Raw genomic sequence first — 14,425 nt, 5'->3', positions numbered from 1 at the left:
GTCTTAGGGTGAGGGATGATCATGTGTCAGCTAGAAGCTGGGGTTCTGCTCATATATGGTCAAAAGTTGAGCCAGTGGTGGGTACTCTGGGATAGGTTACCCGAAACCTGGAGATGATGGATGTTGATATGTTAGCCTGGAGTTTTCCCCCGGTGGCAGGCTTGAGGGAGGGAGAGCAGACAAGGTGATGAGTACCAGCTTGTACCGGTGTGAGCAGGTATTCCAACCAACCAGTTTCTTTAATATATTTGACCAGATTCTTGGACTTAAGCTGGGCATAGTAACGCATCCGTAATCCTAACATTCAGGAGGCTCGTGAATTAAAGTTCAGCCAAGGACACAGTGAGTTCCATTTAAGTATGGGCTGTAAAGTGAGACCTGGTCTCAAGCCTATCCCCCCAAATTCTTGTTCTGAGCCTCAGTTTTATTTGCAGTTCATAAGAGAGTTCTGGGTTCTTCTAGATCTGACATTTTCTAATTCTCCCACAAATTCTAGAGAGAGAGAGATCCTTGCCCACTGTTGCCTGGGAAGACTTGGTGCAGGGGTGTTACACGGGAGACATTTATTTCCCTTTTTGGTTAAGTTCTTAGCTCAGGTCTTTTTCCTGCTGATGGATTTCTTGTCTCTCTGCTGGAATCACCTTCCATTTATTCCTCCCCATGTCTTCCTTCTTTGTATTTCTACTGACAATTGATGGAGAAACAGCCCCATGGCAAGAAGCCGAGTTGCTTGTGACTCCCGGAAACTCTGCTAAATCGCTGTGACTTCCTTATTCTGTTTGCCATTGGGGATATTGATTTTGATTTTATTTTCTCCTTTTGGTTAAGACTCTTAATTGAACTGCAGGGTATCCACGATTACCACAGGCTCACCCCTATTAAGTCCCAAACACAGTTTCCTGAAGTTTCTAGTCAATCAATACTACCTAGTTTCTACGAGAAGAGAAAGGTTACAAATTTTATATATAAAAGTGGTATTGAAAAATTCCCCTGGTCAGCTTCAGGTCAACATTCAATTCACAGTACTTTATGAGAGTAATTCTGTCAGAGTGAGGGTTTTTTTTCCCCCACCCCTCAGCCATGAAGTGACTTTCAGAAGCTATGGGGGCAAGTTGGGAAGTCAGTTGGAAAATTCTTTGTGTAAAAATCTGGTAGGGGAGGGAAGAAGGGTTTGGTAATGATGTGGCCCTCTGGACACTTAGATGCCTGTAGGAAACCTGCTCACTGCTCCTGCCTGTGTTCTTTTTAAACTATTAGTCTCTATACTGGTCATCAAAACTTTATTTTATTACATGTACTCAGAAACTGCTACATTCATACTACAAGCCAGGGTATCCAGTGGTGATTTGCCCATGTCAGGGAGCTTAACTCCTATAACCTCGTATGTTAGGCATTGCCATACCATCTCCAAGACTTGGATTGCTCTGTCTTAGGGTTTTACTGCTGTGAACAGATGCCATGACCAAAGCATCACTCATAAGGACAACATTCAATTGGGACTGGCTTACAGGTTCAGAGGTTCAGTCCATTATTATCAAAGTGTGAGCATGGCAGCATCCAGGCAGGCATGGTGTAGGAGATGCTGAGTTCTACATCTTCATCTGAAGGGCAATAGGAGAAGACTGGCTCTCAGGCAGCTAGGATGAAGGTCTTAAAGACCACACCCACAGTGACACACCTACTCCAACAAGGCCACACCTCCTAATAGTGCCACTCCCTGAACCGAGAATATACAAACCATCACACTCTCTTGTGTTATACTTGGGGGTACTTCATTTCTTCTGTAAGATGTGTTAATGAGGGCCCTTCAAGAAGTAGGAGCTATGAGAGTTCAACTGGGCAAACAGCAATGGGAGAATATGAGAAGGGCACCAGAGAGGACTGAGTGAGCCATCAGACTGTGGTGAAGTTCTGGCCCTGACAGGGGGAAGTTCCAAGAAAGGAGGAAGAAGAGAAGAAGAGAAGGATCAGAGGAAAGAAGGGGCAGAAGGAAAAAAGGAAGGGCGTCATGCCAAAATGAGTCATGCTGGTGGAGTATCCAGAGCCCTGCATCAGCTGTAAACAGGCCTGCCTTAGGATCCCTGCTACACGCAGTCAGAGTGGAAACCGCCCACAGAACGTGTAACTATGGGAACATCATTGTGGATCTCAGAGTATAGCATCAGGGTTCTGGGTCAATTACCCTCCCAGCAGGAGAAGATCTGAGAGTCAAGGCCTTGAACCAAATATCTGTTTCGCCTATGATCTAGGCCATTAAAAGCAAGCTAAGTGATTTCTCTCAGTCTTCTTTTTCTCAGTTTGCAAGAAAGATAATTCGTATCTCATGACATCATACGAAGGACTAAGTGGTGTGAAGCTTATTCAGACTGTCTTGAACAGTGCCTGGCAGACAGTGAGCTCTCAGTGGATGCTCATTGTACCGGGCTCCACCACATCAGTGCCTCAATTTTACAAGCGAAATATTTCCTAAAGTTAATCTTGAAAGACAGATGAGAATAGAGCTTTTCAGCTTGAGAGAAATTGGAAGTCTTATTTGGAAGCCTTATCTCTACCTCAACCCTTTTCTGGTACATTTCTGGGGTAACCTAGAAACTGAATGAAGCATAATGAGGAACACATCACACATATTTTATTTTATATATATATATATATATATTTGAATTTTTATGATGAATGAAAACTTATTTTATTCATCCTAATATTATTAAGAGTGTATAGTTTTATATATTTATTATATGTATGTTGGTTTCAATTTTTGAGACGGGATCTCACTATGTAGCCTAGGGTAGCCTCAAACTTGTAGGCTCAAGAGACTCCTCCTGCCTCAGCCACCAGAGTAGCTAGGATTATAGGTGAATACCGTGACACCTCATGGTGGATTTGTGTGACCACTGCTACAATGGAAATACTCTCCAGTTCTATTAAGTTCTCCACATTCTCCTCAGTCCTATGTCTGGTAACATCTGGTCTATTCTTATCACCAAAGTTTCGTCTTCCTGAAATTTTTGAATAAATGGAGCCATTCGGTTTTCTGGAATGGACTTCTTTTAGTCAACACAATGCCTTTATAGTCTCTCCAAGTTTGTACATTCTTATCTGGCTCCTTTAATTGCCAAGTATTCTTCTGTGGACTGGATGCATCACAGTTTGTGTTAAGTGACGTTGGGCTGTTTCCAGTCTAGAAGGCCTCCCGGCACATAGTTGGGAGTAATCAGTAAACACATGCAGTTGTTATGGGACTAGGACTGAGAATCTAAGGTTGGTGTCTGCCAGAAGGTTCTTCCACATCCTGTTCTCCTCTTCCACTTCCTCCTCCTTCTTCTCTTTCTTGACTCTATACTTTGGTTTTCTGTTACATTTCTTTCTTGTAAGTCATCAATGGCAATGTGTTTAAATCCATTTTCTTTGGGCCTCGGCAAGTACTTAGAGGATGCAGTCACCTAATTTGTCTCTTTCTTGCCAGTTCCTTGCTCTCAGGACAATTATTTCTCCCCAGTGTCAGCCCCCAACTCCCAAGTCAAAAGCAGCGGCTTCAAATCAGAGCCATATAATTGACTGTCATTGGATGTGAACCTAGGACTGGAGCTTCCTAAGCTCAACTTTTTCTCAGATTCTTGTACTTAATGTTCCTTAGTCGCTTGTTCCTGCTGACACGTCTCAAGCACCAGAGCAACGGTGACCTCATTCTTTATTTAGCAGATTCATAATTCCAGCCCCAAGCTGTTAAACAGCCACCTTTACTGATATCAACATCATTAGGATCTGTTTGAATAACGAAGGCACAACTCCTACTGATGCTACAACTGGGCTCAAAGTGGAACTGCTTAAACTGAAGCCTGTCCATGCCACTGAGTTCCCAGTGGGACTGATGTAGAAGTTGTATGACAGCCTAGTACAGGGTTTGTGCTTAGGGAACTGGGAAAGCTAAATGCCTAGGGGCCATTCCTAGAGGAACAAAAGAAGGAAAACACTAGGCCTGGGACCACAGGGTTTGTGTCAGTGAAAAATCCCCAGGGAGGTATTTCTACTGCCTTCCCAGTGTTTTTTTTAAACTTAGGATCTTGAACACAGACGGAACTCCTTTAGTGATGTGAGAGACACAAACTGGAATGACAGTTTATTGCTTACAGGTCTTAGAGCACAGTATATCTGACACCATATCCAGAGGGTCAAGGAGCCCAGGCAGGGAAAGGGAGAGAGAGAGGAGAAGGACCTAGGTACCTAGACCTTGTTTAAGTATAAAACCATATTCCAAGTTTCCTGCAGCATTCTCCCTGTGAGTTGAAAGCAAGTAAGCCTGAGCTCTAGGCTGTACCCCATGTGAGGTAGAAGGGTGAGCAGAGCCATTCAGACAGGTTTCATCTGGATGCCTATGGGGAGGTAGGCATGGAGGCCGTGGTACCCATTCTTTTATGGTGTTGAAAATATGAGCAATGATGTACCATTTGGTCTGCCCTCGGGGCTCTAAGTGGTTGAGAATAGATAGTCAGAGTCAATTGTGCTAAGACTGCTCTCTTGAGAAAAAGAATGTCTTGAATTGCTCATCCAGACTCCTTTTCTGTGCTTTCTGACCTCAGACCTTTTAGTAGCATCCAGTAGCATTCACTCTTGAGGCTTCTGAGAATAATTGCACCCGGGAAGACACATGGTTGGTTCTTATTTCTACACCAATAGAAGTGGAACAGAGAGTAGCTATCGGAAAGGGGACATACTGAATAAAGTGAATCAATTTAGTGAAAACAGGACTGTTTCTTTAATCACTTCCCCACCCCCAAGCTCCTGCCTCACAGTCAGGAAAGATGAGGGACTTTGCAGACTGAACTGTTCCTTTAGAAGTCAAGTGTCACAGTCTGGATCCCTCATCTTTAGATTGTGACTGTACTGGGGGATAGGATCTTAAAGAGGTAATTCATAGTCAATAAGATTAAAAGGGTGGGACACTACTCCACAAGATTAGCATCCTTGTAGGGGAAGAAAGCCACATTGGGGTTGCATGGATACACTAAGAAAGAAGTTATCCTTGGGTCACAAGAGAGACCGCAGGAGAAACCAATCCTACTGGTACCTTGATGTTGGACTTTTGATCTCTGTCACAGTAAGGAGTGTGTTCTGCTGGTTAAGACACCCAGCCTATGGCATTCTTCCCTGGACATTCTTATGTCTTCCCTGGACAATGAATACAAGTGGTAGCACTTGGATTTCAAGAGTCAGGAAGGACTCAGCTGATACAAGAGTATATTTAGAAACAAATGGTAACTCCATTACATATTAGAGTATGACAAAGAAGGGGCAGTTGGGGAACAGAGGCAAAGCACTAAGATGTGGCTGCTGACTCGGCTGGGGCCTCCTGGGTTATGAACCTTGGCAGCTATCTCCCTGAGTATCAATGTCCTCCAGCAGCAGCAAGAGAGCAGTAAACCTTGATGACTGTTTATGGAGCTGTCTGGGTACATAAAGCACATACAGATTTTTGATCACTTGGAAGATGTGGTGGCTTGAATTGGTTTGGCCCCCATTGACTTCCGTGTTTGAATGCTTGGCCCTCAGGGAGAACCCTATTAGGAGGTGTGGCCTTGTTGGAGGAAGTATGGGGGTGGTGCCTTGAGGTCCCCTATGCTCAAGCTCTGCCCAGTGTGGAATCAATCTCCTCCTGGCTTCCTTTGGATCAAGATGTAGAACTCTCAGCTCCTCCAGCACCATGTCCGTCTGGACACTGCCCTGCTTTCCACCATGATGATAACGGACTGAACCTCCAAAACTGTAACCAGCCCCAGTTAAATGTTTTCTTTAGACAAGCTGACTCTGTCATGGTGTCTCTTCACAGCAATAAAACCCTAACTAAGACAGAAGGCGTGAGTGAGACGACTGATAACTTTTAAAAGTTTAGTCATCTCCTACCCAGGATCTGTGGGAAACATTTGATTGTTGGACCAGAAGTATTCAGAAACAAAAAAAGTATCATACTGAAAATGACCAACTATGGGAGCACCACTGCCTTACAGAAGGAGGATGTGCCCTGAGCAAAAGCTGAAAAGCAGAAGTCCCTCCTGCTTCCAAACTGTTGTCACCAGGCATGGGTGTTTTGTCTGCTTTCATAAATAATACGGCTCCTTTTGGTAAAAACTTTTCCAAGGAGCAGTTTGGACAAATGTATCAAGTTCTTTAAAAATAATCATGTTGCTTGACACAGCAGTTCCGTTTATAACAATTTATTCTAGGAAGATAATTTGAAATGCAGAAAGCTGTTGGCTTAACACGAGGTGTTCCCTTGCAGCTTAACTAACTGTGGTGTAAATTTGGAAAACTCCTAAACCTCCATACTGTGAGGAGTGTGGTTAAATAAGTTGTGGCACATTCGTATGGTGAAAGATTATGTAATCACTAAAATATGTAAGCAAACTGCCTGTCAGTAAGTGAAGAATGCAGAGCACAGTGATTGGTTGAAACTAGGACTTCTGACTTTATTATTATTATTATTATTATTATTGTTATTATTATGACTATTATTGTTATTATTACTATTACTATTGTTACTATTATTGTTGTTGTTATTATTGTTATTATTATTGTTATTATTATTTGCTTTCTGTTTTATACTTCCCATTTTGATAAATTTTTTATGGTGAATATGCATTAGATTTATAAGCTGGAGGAAGACATAAAGAAATCATGGTCCAACAGGAAGACAAAGAGGGCAGTGCATTAATAATGTCCTCACCTGGGGCCAGGAGACTATTTTCTGCCTACTGTAGATCATATAGGAAATATGAAGTTTCGTTTAAATGTAATAATGTGTAAAACATATGTTCCAGCCCCATGTTGTGATTTGAATAGAAGTTGTTTAGCTCCTATGACCTGTTCTTGAGGTTCAAATAACTTTCATGTGACTCACAGACACAGGGGACACTACACATTGACTGCAAAGGACAGGGGAGGACACAAGCAGGATGGATGAGAGGGGTGAGCCAAGGAAGGTAGGAGGGGTGGTGGAGCCCCCATGCCCACCCTCCAGGATCCCTCACATCTTCAGCTACTTGGAATTTTTCTATTTGGAATTTTTCTGATCCAGTCTTTCTGGGTTTCTGACAGAAGTTTCATAGCATGGGCAAAATTAGCAGAATCATTATTATGTGACTAATTGTTAATTGGCCATTGGGATCAATTCAGCCTTAAACCCTTGTCTACCCCTTAGATGCCAATGAATGGGAAGGGTCCTAGACAAAGAACCACAGGTAATTAATGAGTACAGAGAGAGGGAGAGTCAGCCTTTCCTAGGCATGAACTTTCTGATTGGTTATCCAATACAGAGTGGTCAGCCCTGAAACTATACACACACAAACAGTGAAAATAGACTTAGAAGGTTGTATTTGTGTTTCTACACACACACACACACACACACACACACACACACACACACACACACACACACACATTAATAATAATCAAAGAAAAAGTATCAATTTGAGAGTGTTGGGGCATGCGAGGGGCTGAAGAGAGGAAAGGGAAGAGCCAACATGATGTAATTATTAATTAAAAATATAAAAAAACAAGCAAATAAAAATGCTGTTGAATAAGTAAAAGAAAAAGGAAAATGAAGAATGGGGGTGGGGCTGTAGGATACAGTCTTCTAACCACATGACCAGTTGTCCTGACTACAGCTTTACTCTAAAGCTCCAGGAGCCCATCAAAGTGTCGGACTACTAGGACAAAAGGTCCTGGAAAGTTTCAAATGATTAGGAACATTGTCAGAAACTTGGGCCAAAGACCAATATTTTCATGCTTAAGATTGTTCTATTGTGAGAACAGTGGTAGTGGCGGTAACTCTGGCAGCTTGGGACTCAGTGCAAGTACCACAGACTCAACCACAATTGTTCAGAGGATCTTCAGACTCTTTCTGTCCTTCGGTCAGCAGTCTCTGTGCATTTGAGGAGGAACATTGGTGTTACAGCTGTGGCGTTTAATAAGGAACTTGATCCTGCACAGAAACTCTTCGTGGACAAGGTAAGAGAGTACAAAGCAAAGCGACAGGTGTCTGGAGGACCTGTTGATACTGGCCCAGAGTATCACCAAGGTCTGGACAGAGAGCTTAAACAATGTATGGTAAAGGAGAGATGGATAAGTTTCCTACCTTCAAATTTGAGGATCCCAAATTTGAAGTCATTGACAAACCCCAGTCCTGAGGAACATATAAACCATGTGGTAATTTGTCATGAATTAGTTGTACAACTAATCTAAAAAATTCAAATAAACATTGACTTCACAGTTTTCAAAAAAAAAAAAAAGATTGTTCTATTGCCCCTATCAATAAGTTACCATGGCTACCAGGAAGCATGGTCATAGATTATGTATCTTTTATCTACCTACCTACATGTCACCTGCCTATCTGTATCTATTTATCTCTAGCTACATTTGTTTATACAGGTCCCAATATTGCAGACGGGAGGTGGAACTCTGGAGACTCTAAATGGAGTGGCCATTTGGGAAATGTTACAGGAGACTAGAAATGTATACTGGGGTCCTGAGGGCCGTGCGAATCACTTCAATTTCTGCCCTGAAAAAACCTTACAACCATTAGAAAATGTATGCAGGGACCACATCTGCATTCAGTATCTGAGGGAGATGCAGGGGCCTGTGTTCTGTGTGGGTGCTCAGCCTAATGGCTGCGTGATCCCAGGCAGCACAGCAGTTAACGCTTTGCATGAACTGCCTACTTTCTCCTACGTGAGAATACTCTTTCATCTCTAAGTCTCTTTTCCCTCCTCCTCCTCCCTCTCCTCCTCCCTCTCCTCCTCCTGCTCTTCCTCTTCCTCCTCCCTCTCCTCCTCCTGCTCTTCCTCTTCCTCCTCCCTCTCCTCCTCCCTCTCCTCCCTCTCCTCCCTCTCCTCCTCCTGCTCCTCCTCTTCCTCCTCCCTCTCCTCCTCCCTCTCCTCCTCCTCTTCTTCCTCCCTCTCCTCCTCCTCTTCTTCCTCCCTCTCCTCCTCCCTCTCTTCCTCCTCTTCTTCCTCCCTCTCCTCCTCTTCTTCCTCCTCCTCCCTCTCCTTCTCCCTCTCCTGCTCCCTCTCCTCCTCCTCCTCCTCCTCCTCCTCCTCCTCCTCCTTTTTCAGCAGTTTAAGAAGGAACTGGGCCTTCACAAGCAGAACACCTTGCAAGGCTGACTCCAGGCCCATTTGTCAAGTGGATATTTTCAGTGACACCGCTAGCTTCCTCCTGCCTTGTCACACACTGGGGGCTCCTCTTCCTACTTCATAAAGTCATTTCATGGTTTTCCTTTACCAACTCCTTCTTGAGGGAAGGAGAAAGGCTGTCCTTTCCACTGGGACAGAAGCTGTGTCACAGCTGGGGTAGAAGCTGTGCCACAGCTGAAAGTTTCGCTGCTTCCTGATGAATGTGTTTTCTCAACAAAACAAAACAAAACCCTTAAGCTAGTCTAGTGCACTGAGTCTGACGGTCAGGCTTTAGCTAGTAGGTGAAAGAGAGTATTACTCAGTCACAGAAACATTGCCAAGGTTCTTAAAATCACAATATAGGCTGCTGTCTAGGCTGCTGCCGCCTGCATGGGTCCCACACAATGGTATGAGTGATTGGGTGTGCACGTAGTGTGAGCATGCGCTGTCCAGGAGCAGAGTCTCCAGGTGGAGAATACCTATGACATCACTGTCTATCATGAGTACTGAGTTGGTAATGGCTTCTCAGACCCAATGAGTACAGAGAGTGAGGAGGTCCGAGGGATGCCTTGCTCTGTCTCTTCTTCATCCTCTTCCTCTTCCTCTTCCTTTGTCTGATCAAACTCCTTTGAACTATCACATGAGAAGCAAATGCTCATAGAAGAGAGACATCAACATTAACATGCCCTTTGAGCTATTGTTTTTGGTCACAACCTTATAGGCCCCGGTCATATACATTTCCTCTCTGTCTATTTTCTCAGCTTCACAAAAGCAAAAAAAAAAAAAAAAAAAAAAGAACCAAGTACCCACCAGGTTCAGAGAAATATGCTACATGCTTAAGATACCAAGATAAATAATGTCAGCAGACGCCTGTGAGGGTGTCTGCATGCAGAGTGGTTACATGATTTAGAAGTAGGTCCAGTGCCCAGGAACACACAGAAGGGGCATCTTCTAAAAGTCCCTTGACTTTGGCAGTTTGGAGGTCTGACCCGGGAGGAGCAATTTGTATGGATTGAGGAGAGGAGGTGTGTTAAGGGGTTGGAATGAGAGCAGAAAGAGGGAAATAGAGGGCAATTGTAAATTACTCCTCTGAGAGCTTCAGCTGAACAAGTGCAGGGAGACTGGCTTTCCCTGTGCATTCAAATTTAAACTTTAAAAACCTAGAGCACTTGATCAATGATGGGAGAGACGACAATGCGAGGTAGATTTTATAGTTTACAGGTAGTTTGAGCATGCACAGAATCTGAGGACACACACACACACACACACACACACACACACACACACACAGACACAAGCAGGCTATAGTTTCTAGTTACACGGTGACTGAGAAATGTCACCATGGCCTATGTATATTGTCCATGCGGGATGTGAAGTCAACAGGACCAGTCATCTAGGCTTCACCTTGTTGCCTGTAGTAGGGGGTGGGGGTGGGGCAGCAAGGAAGCTGTCCCTAGAGATAATCATGCTCGAACTTTATTATGGCATTACAAACACAAGGATACAGCCTACCACTTTGTCCTTACCGTGCAAATTGACGGACATTTATATCATTTTCATTTTTTTAAACTGTGAAAGATCTATTAAGAACATTCTATCTATTAAGAATTTAGAAGGGGGTTGGGGATTTAGCTCAGTGGTAGAGCGCTTGCCTAGGAAGCGCAAGGCCCTGGGTTCAGTCCCCAGCTACGAAAAAAAAAAAAAAAAAGAAAAAGGAAAAAAAAGGAGATTTATTTAAAAAAAAGAATTAAGAAGAACGTTCTTATTTATTAAGAACGATCTATCAAGTACAAGTCTGTGTGCGTGCGTATTTAACTTTTCCTTCTCACACTTAGAAGCAGAATGGCTGGATCGTGCGGCTGGCAAATTTCTGTTTCACTTTTGGAGGAACCTGGAAGTTGCTTGCTAACTGCGCCATTTCACACCCTAACGGCAATTCTCGAGGGACCCTGGCTCCCCCCGTCCTTGCCTGCGTTCATTATTGCCTGTCTTTTTTTATTATGGCCATTAGTGGGCATGAAATGCCATCTCATTGTGTTTTTAATTTGCATTTCCCAAGTGACTAATGCTTTTGAGCATTTTTATGTGCTTTACATTTTTAAAATTAAAGATATTCATTGTAGAAAATTAAAAATATCCAGAAAGAGTAAACGAAACGAAATCTCATGTTTCCACGATCTAAATATAAATACTGTAATGTTCCCATGTGGCTATTTTTCACATATGTGTATGTGCGTGCTGTGTGCAGTGCTTGTGCATATTTGTAGATGTGCTTGCATATGTGTGGGTACGTGTTACATGCATGTGAAAGCCATAGGTTGATGTTGGATGTTTTCCTCAGTTGCTGTTAACCTTATCTATTGAGGGAGGGTCTCTTAGTTGAACCCAGAGCCTATCAATTTGATTTAGTTAGTCTGGCTAGCCAGCTTCCTCTAGGGAATCCCTGTCTTTGCCTTCTACTGGTTAGAATTATAGGCAGGTTCCCACACCCACCTGGTATTTACATGAATGATCTGATCTAAGGTTCCTATAATTGCAAGGCAAACGTTTTACCTGCTGTGTGCCATCTTCCTATCCCTGGTGATGTGTGTTGTATTAAAAGTCACATGTGGGCTGGAGAGATGTTGTGAACCATTGTCGCTTTTGCAGAGGAAATGAGTTTGAGTCCCAGCACCTACTTTTTTTTTTCTTTATTAACTTGAGTGTTTCTTTTTTTTTTTTTTTTTAAGTTTTTTTTTTTTATTAACTTGAGTATTTCTTATATACATTTCGAGTGTTATTCCCTTTCCCGGTTTCCGGGCAAACATCCCCCTCCCCCCTCCCCTTCCTTATGGGTGTTCCCCTCCCAACCCTCCCCCCATTGCCGCAACTTGAGTGTTTCTTATTTTTACATTTTGATTGTTATTCCCTTTCCCGGTTTTCGAGCCAACATCCCCCTAGCCCCTCCCCCTCCCCTTCTACATGGGTGTTCCCCTCCCCATCCTCCCCCCATTCCACTCTCCCCCCAACAATCACGTTCACTGGGGGTTCAGTCTTAGCAGGACCAAGGGCTTCCCCTTCCACTGGTGCTCTTACTAGGCTATTCATTGCTACCTATGAAGTTGGAGCCCAGGGTCTACTTTTGCTCACAACCTTTGTAACTCCAGTCCCAGGGGATCCGACTCCTTCTTCTGACCTCTCTGGGCACCAGGCATATGTGCAAACATGGTACACATACGTATATGTAGGCAAAACACCTACACCTACACACACACACACACACACACACACACACACACACACACACACACACCCTGAAAACAGCCACATGTATGTGATATGTGTCTTTTCAAAAATCAAACAAACGAACAAAGTTTGGGTCTTAATGTATGTCCTACTTCGAAAAGATTTTCTCCCTCTCTTTTTCCAAATTCTTTTTTAAAAATGTTTCTTCCTATGTACTGCTCTAGTCATTCTTCCAGTTGAACTCTTCTGTGAACCCTGATATACAGAGATGGAAAGTAGGGGTCCCTGATGAGGCTGCGGGAGGGGTTCTTGCCCTGACCACTCTGCAATGCTTCTGAAGGCCAGTTTTTGAAGCAGCGTGTGTGTGTGTGTGTGTGTGTGTGTGTGTGTGTGTGTGTGTGTGTGTGTGTGAATCAATTATCTACTCTTGAGTATTGAGATTTAGAAGGTGTTAAGATGAGAAGAGATGGGCTGGGGAGATGGCTCGGTAGAGGACCCAGGTTTAGTTCTTAGCACCTTGCTGACGGTAACCAGCACCTTGCTGACGGTAACCAGCACCTTGCTGACGGTAACCAGCACCTTGCTGACGGTAACCAGCACCTTGCTGACGGTAACCAGCACCTTGCTGACGGTAACCAGCACCTTGCTGACGGTAACCAGCACCTTGCTGACGGTAACCACCTGTAAGTCCATCTCCAGGCGGATCCAGTACCTCTGTCCTCAGTGGGCACCTATACCCATGTCTACCCCTTGCCCCATTCCATATATATATATATGTATATATATATACATACATATATATAAAATTACAAACAATTATACATTTTAAAGATAGAAGGGAGGCTGCTGGCCCTGGAGTCGTCTCAGCTACGCTGTGTGTTAGTGTTTTCCCTGGTGTCCCCTGCACAGGCTTGCTGTTCTTGTGTGTAAGGTGGTGGTAGTGACAGGGCCCATTGCTGTTGGAGAGCAGTAACAGCCTTCAAGCACATGCAGAGTGATTTGGCCTACCTCAATTGTGAATTACTTAATCTTACACTTGCATAACATCAAATTTGAAATGAGCCCATTTGAAAAGGAGCCTTTAAGTGAACAGGGCAACAACCCCTGCTAGGCCACACACGCTGGGCAGTTGTAGGTCAGGGAGAAAAATCAGTTTATCTTCCCTCAATATAGATATGACATGTGGTTTCACATTGTGTATCTTTATTGTGATGAAAATTTCTGCAGAAGCACTTCTCTGGGTGATTTTATGAAGTGAAATAGTTCAGAAAAGGCCACCAAAATGTTTAAATTCAGAAAAAGACATTGAGGATGTTATCCACAGGGCCCCCCCACTAATATGGCATTTTGAGGATGAGTCCCAGAACACTGGTGTCTCTGCAGAGTTTACTATCCTTTCTTCTTGTGCGTTATGTAAAGATGTGTGTACTTGTTTGTGTGAGCACACATGCAGGCTATGGTCAACCTTTAATGTCTTCTTCATCTGTTTTCTACTTTGTGTTTGAGGCAGGATCTCTCCCTGAAACCCTGGGGCATATAGATTTGGATTGTCTAGCTGGCCAATGAGCCCCAGGGTTCTTCCCATCTCCACTTCCCTAGAGCTATGGCTCTGAGCTCATGCCGCCATGTTTTCTATGTGGGTCCTTGAGGATCAAGTTCAGGTCCTCATGCCTACTCACCCATACTTAATGACTGACCTATTTCCATGAGCCTCACAGCAGGCTTTCTTAAAAATTTTCCATAGGAAATATTTACTCTCAAAAAAGAATTTTAATGCTAAACGTATGCCTTGGCCCAGAAGAAAACAGATTCTCCAGTGTCTACTCAACATCCTTTATATGATGGATTGACATCTAGGCCATGGCTTTCTTTCTGGTTGACTTCTCCTTATCTCTTGGGAGACAGTTGTTTAACCAAGAATCTGTTGACTGACTATCTTATTCCCTCAAATCTATATATCCCTTAATAAACATCTATTGCTTCTGTTATAGAAATCTTGCATATTTGCTGTATTGGTGGACATTGTATGATTTATT

The 14,425-nt window shown here is 43.5% G+C and overlaps 1 pseudogene; it reads left to right on the top strand.

Annotated features, from left to right (window-relative positions):
* The first annotated feature begins 7,729 nt into the window (after positions 1-7,729).
* Positions 7,730-8,257, top strand: LOC103693449 (ATP synthase-coupling factor 6, mitochondrial pseudogene; annotated as a pseudogene).
* Positions 8,258-14,425: the final 6,168 nt, after the last annotated feature.

The sequence above is a fragment of the Rattus norvegicus genome, chromosome 10, assembly GCF_036323735.1.
Source record: "Rattus norvegicus strain BN/NHsdMcwi chromosome 10, GRCr8, whole genome shotgun sequence".
Lineage (NCBI taxonomy): Eukaryota > Metazoa > Chordata > Mammalia > Rodentia > Muridae > Rattus > Rattus norvegicus.
This window is presented reverse-complemented; position numbering and strand designations above follow the sequence as displayed.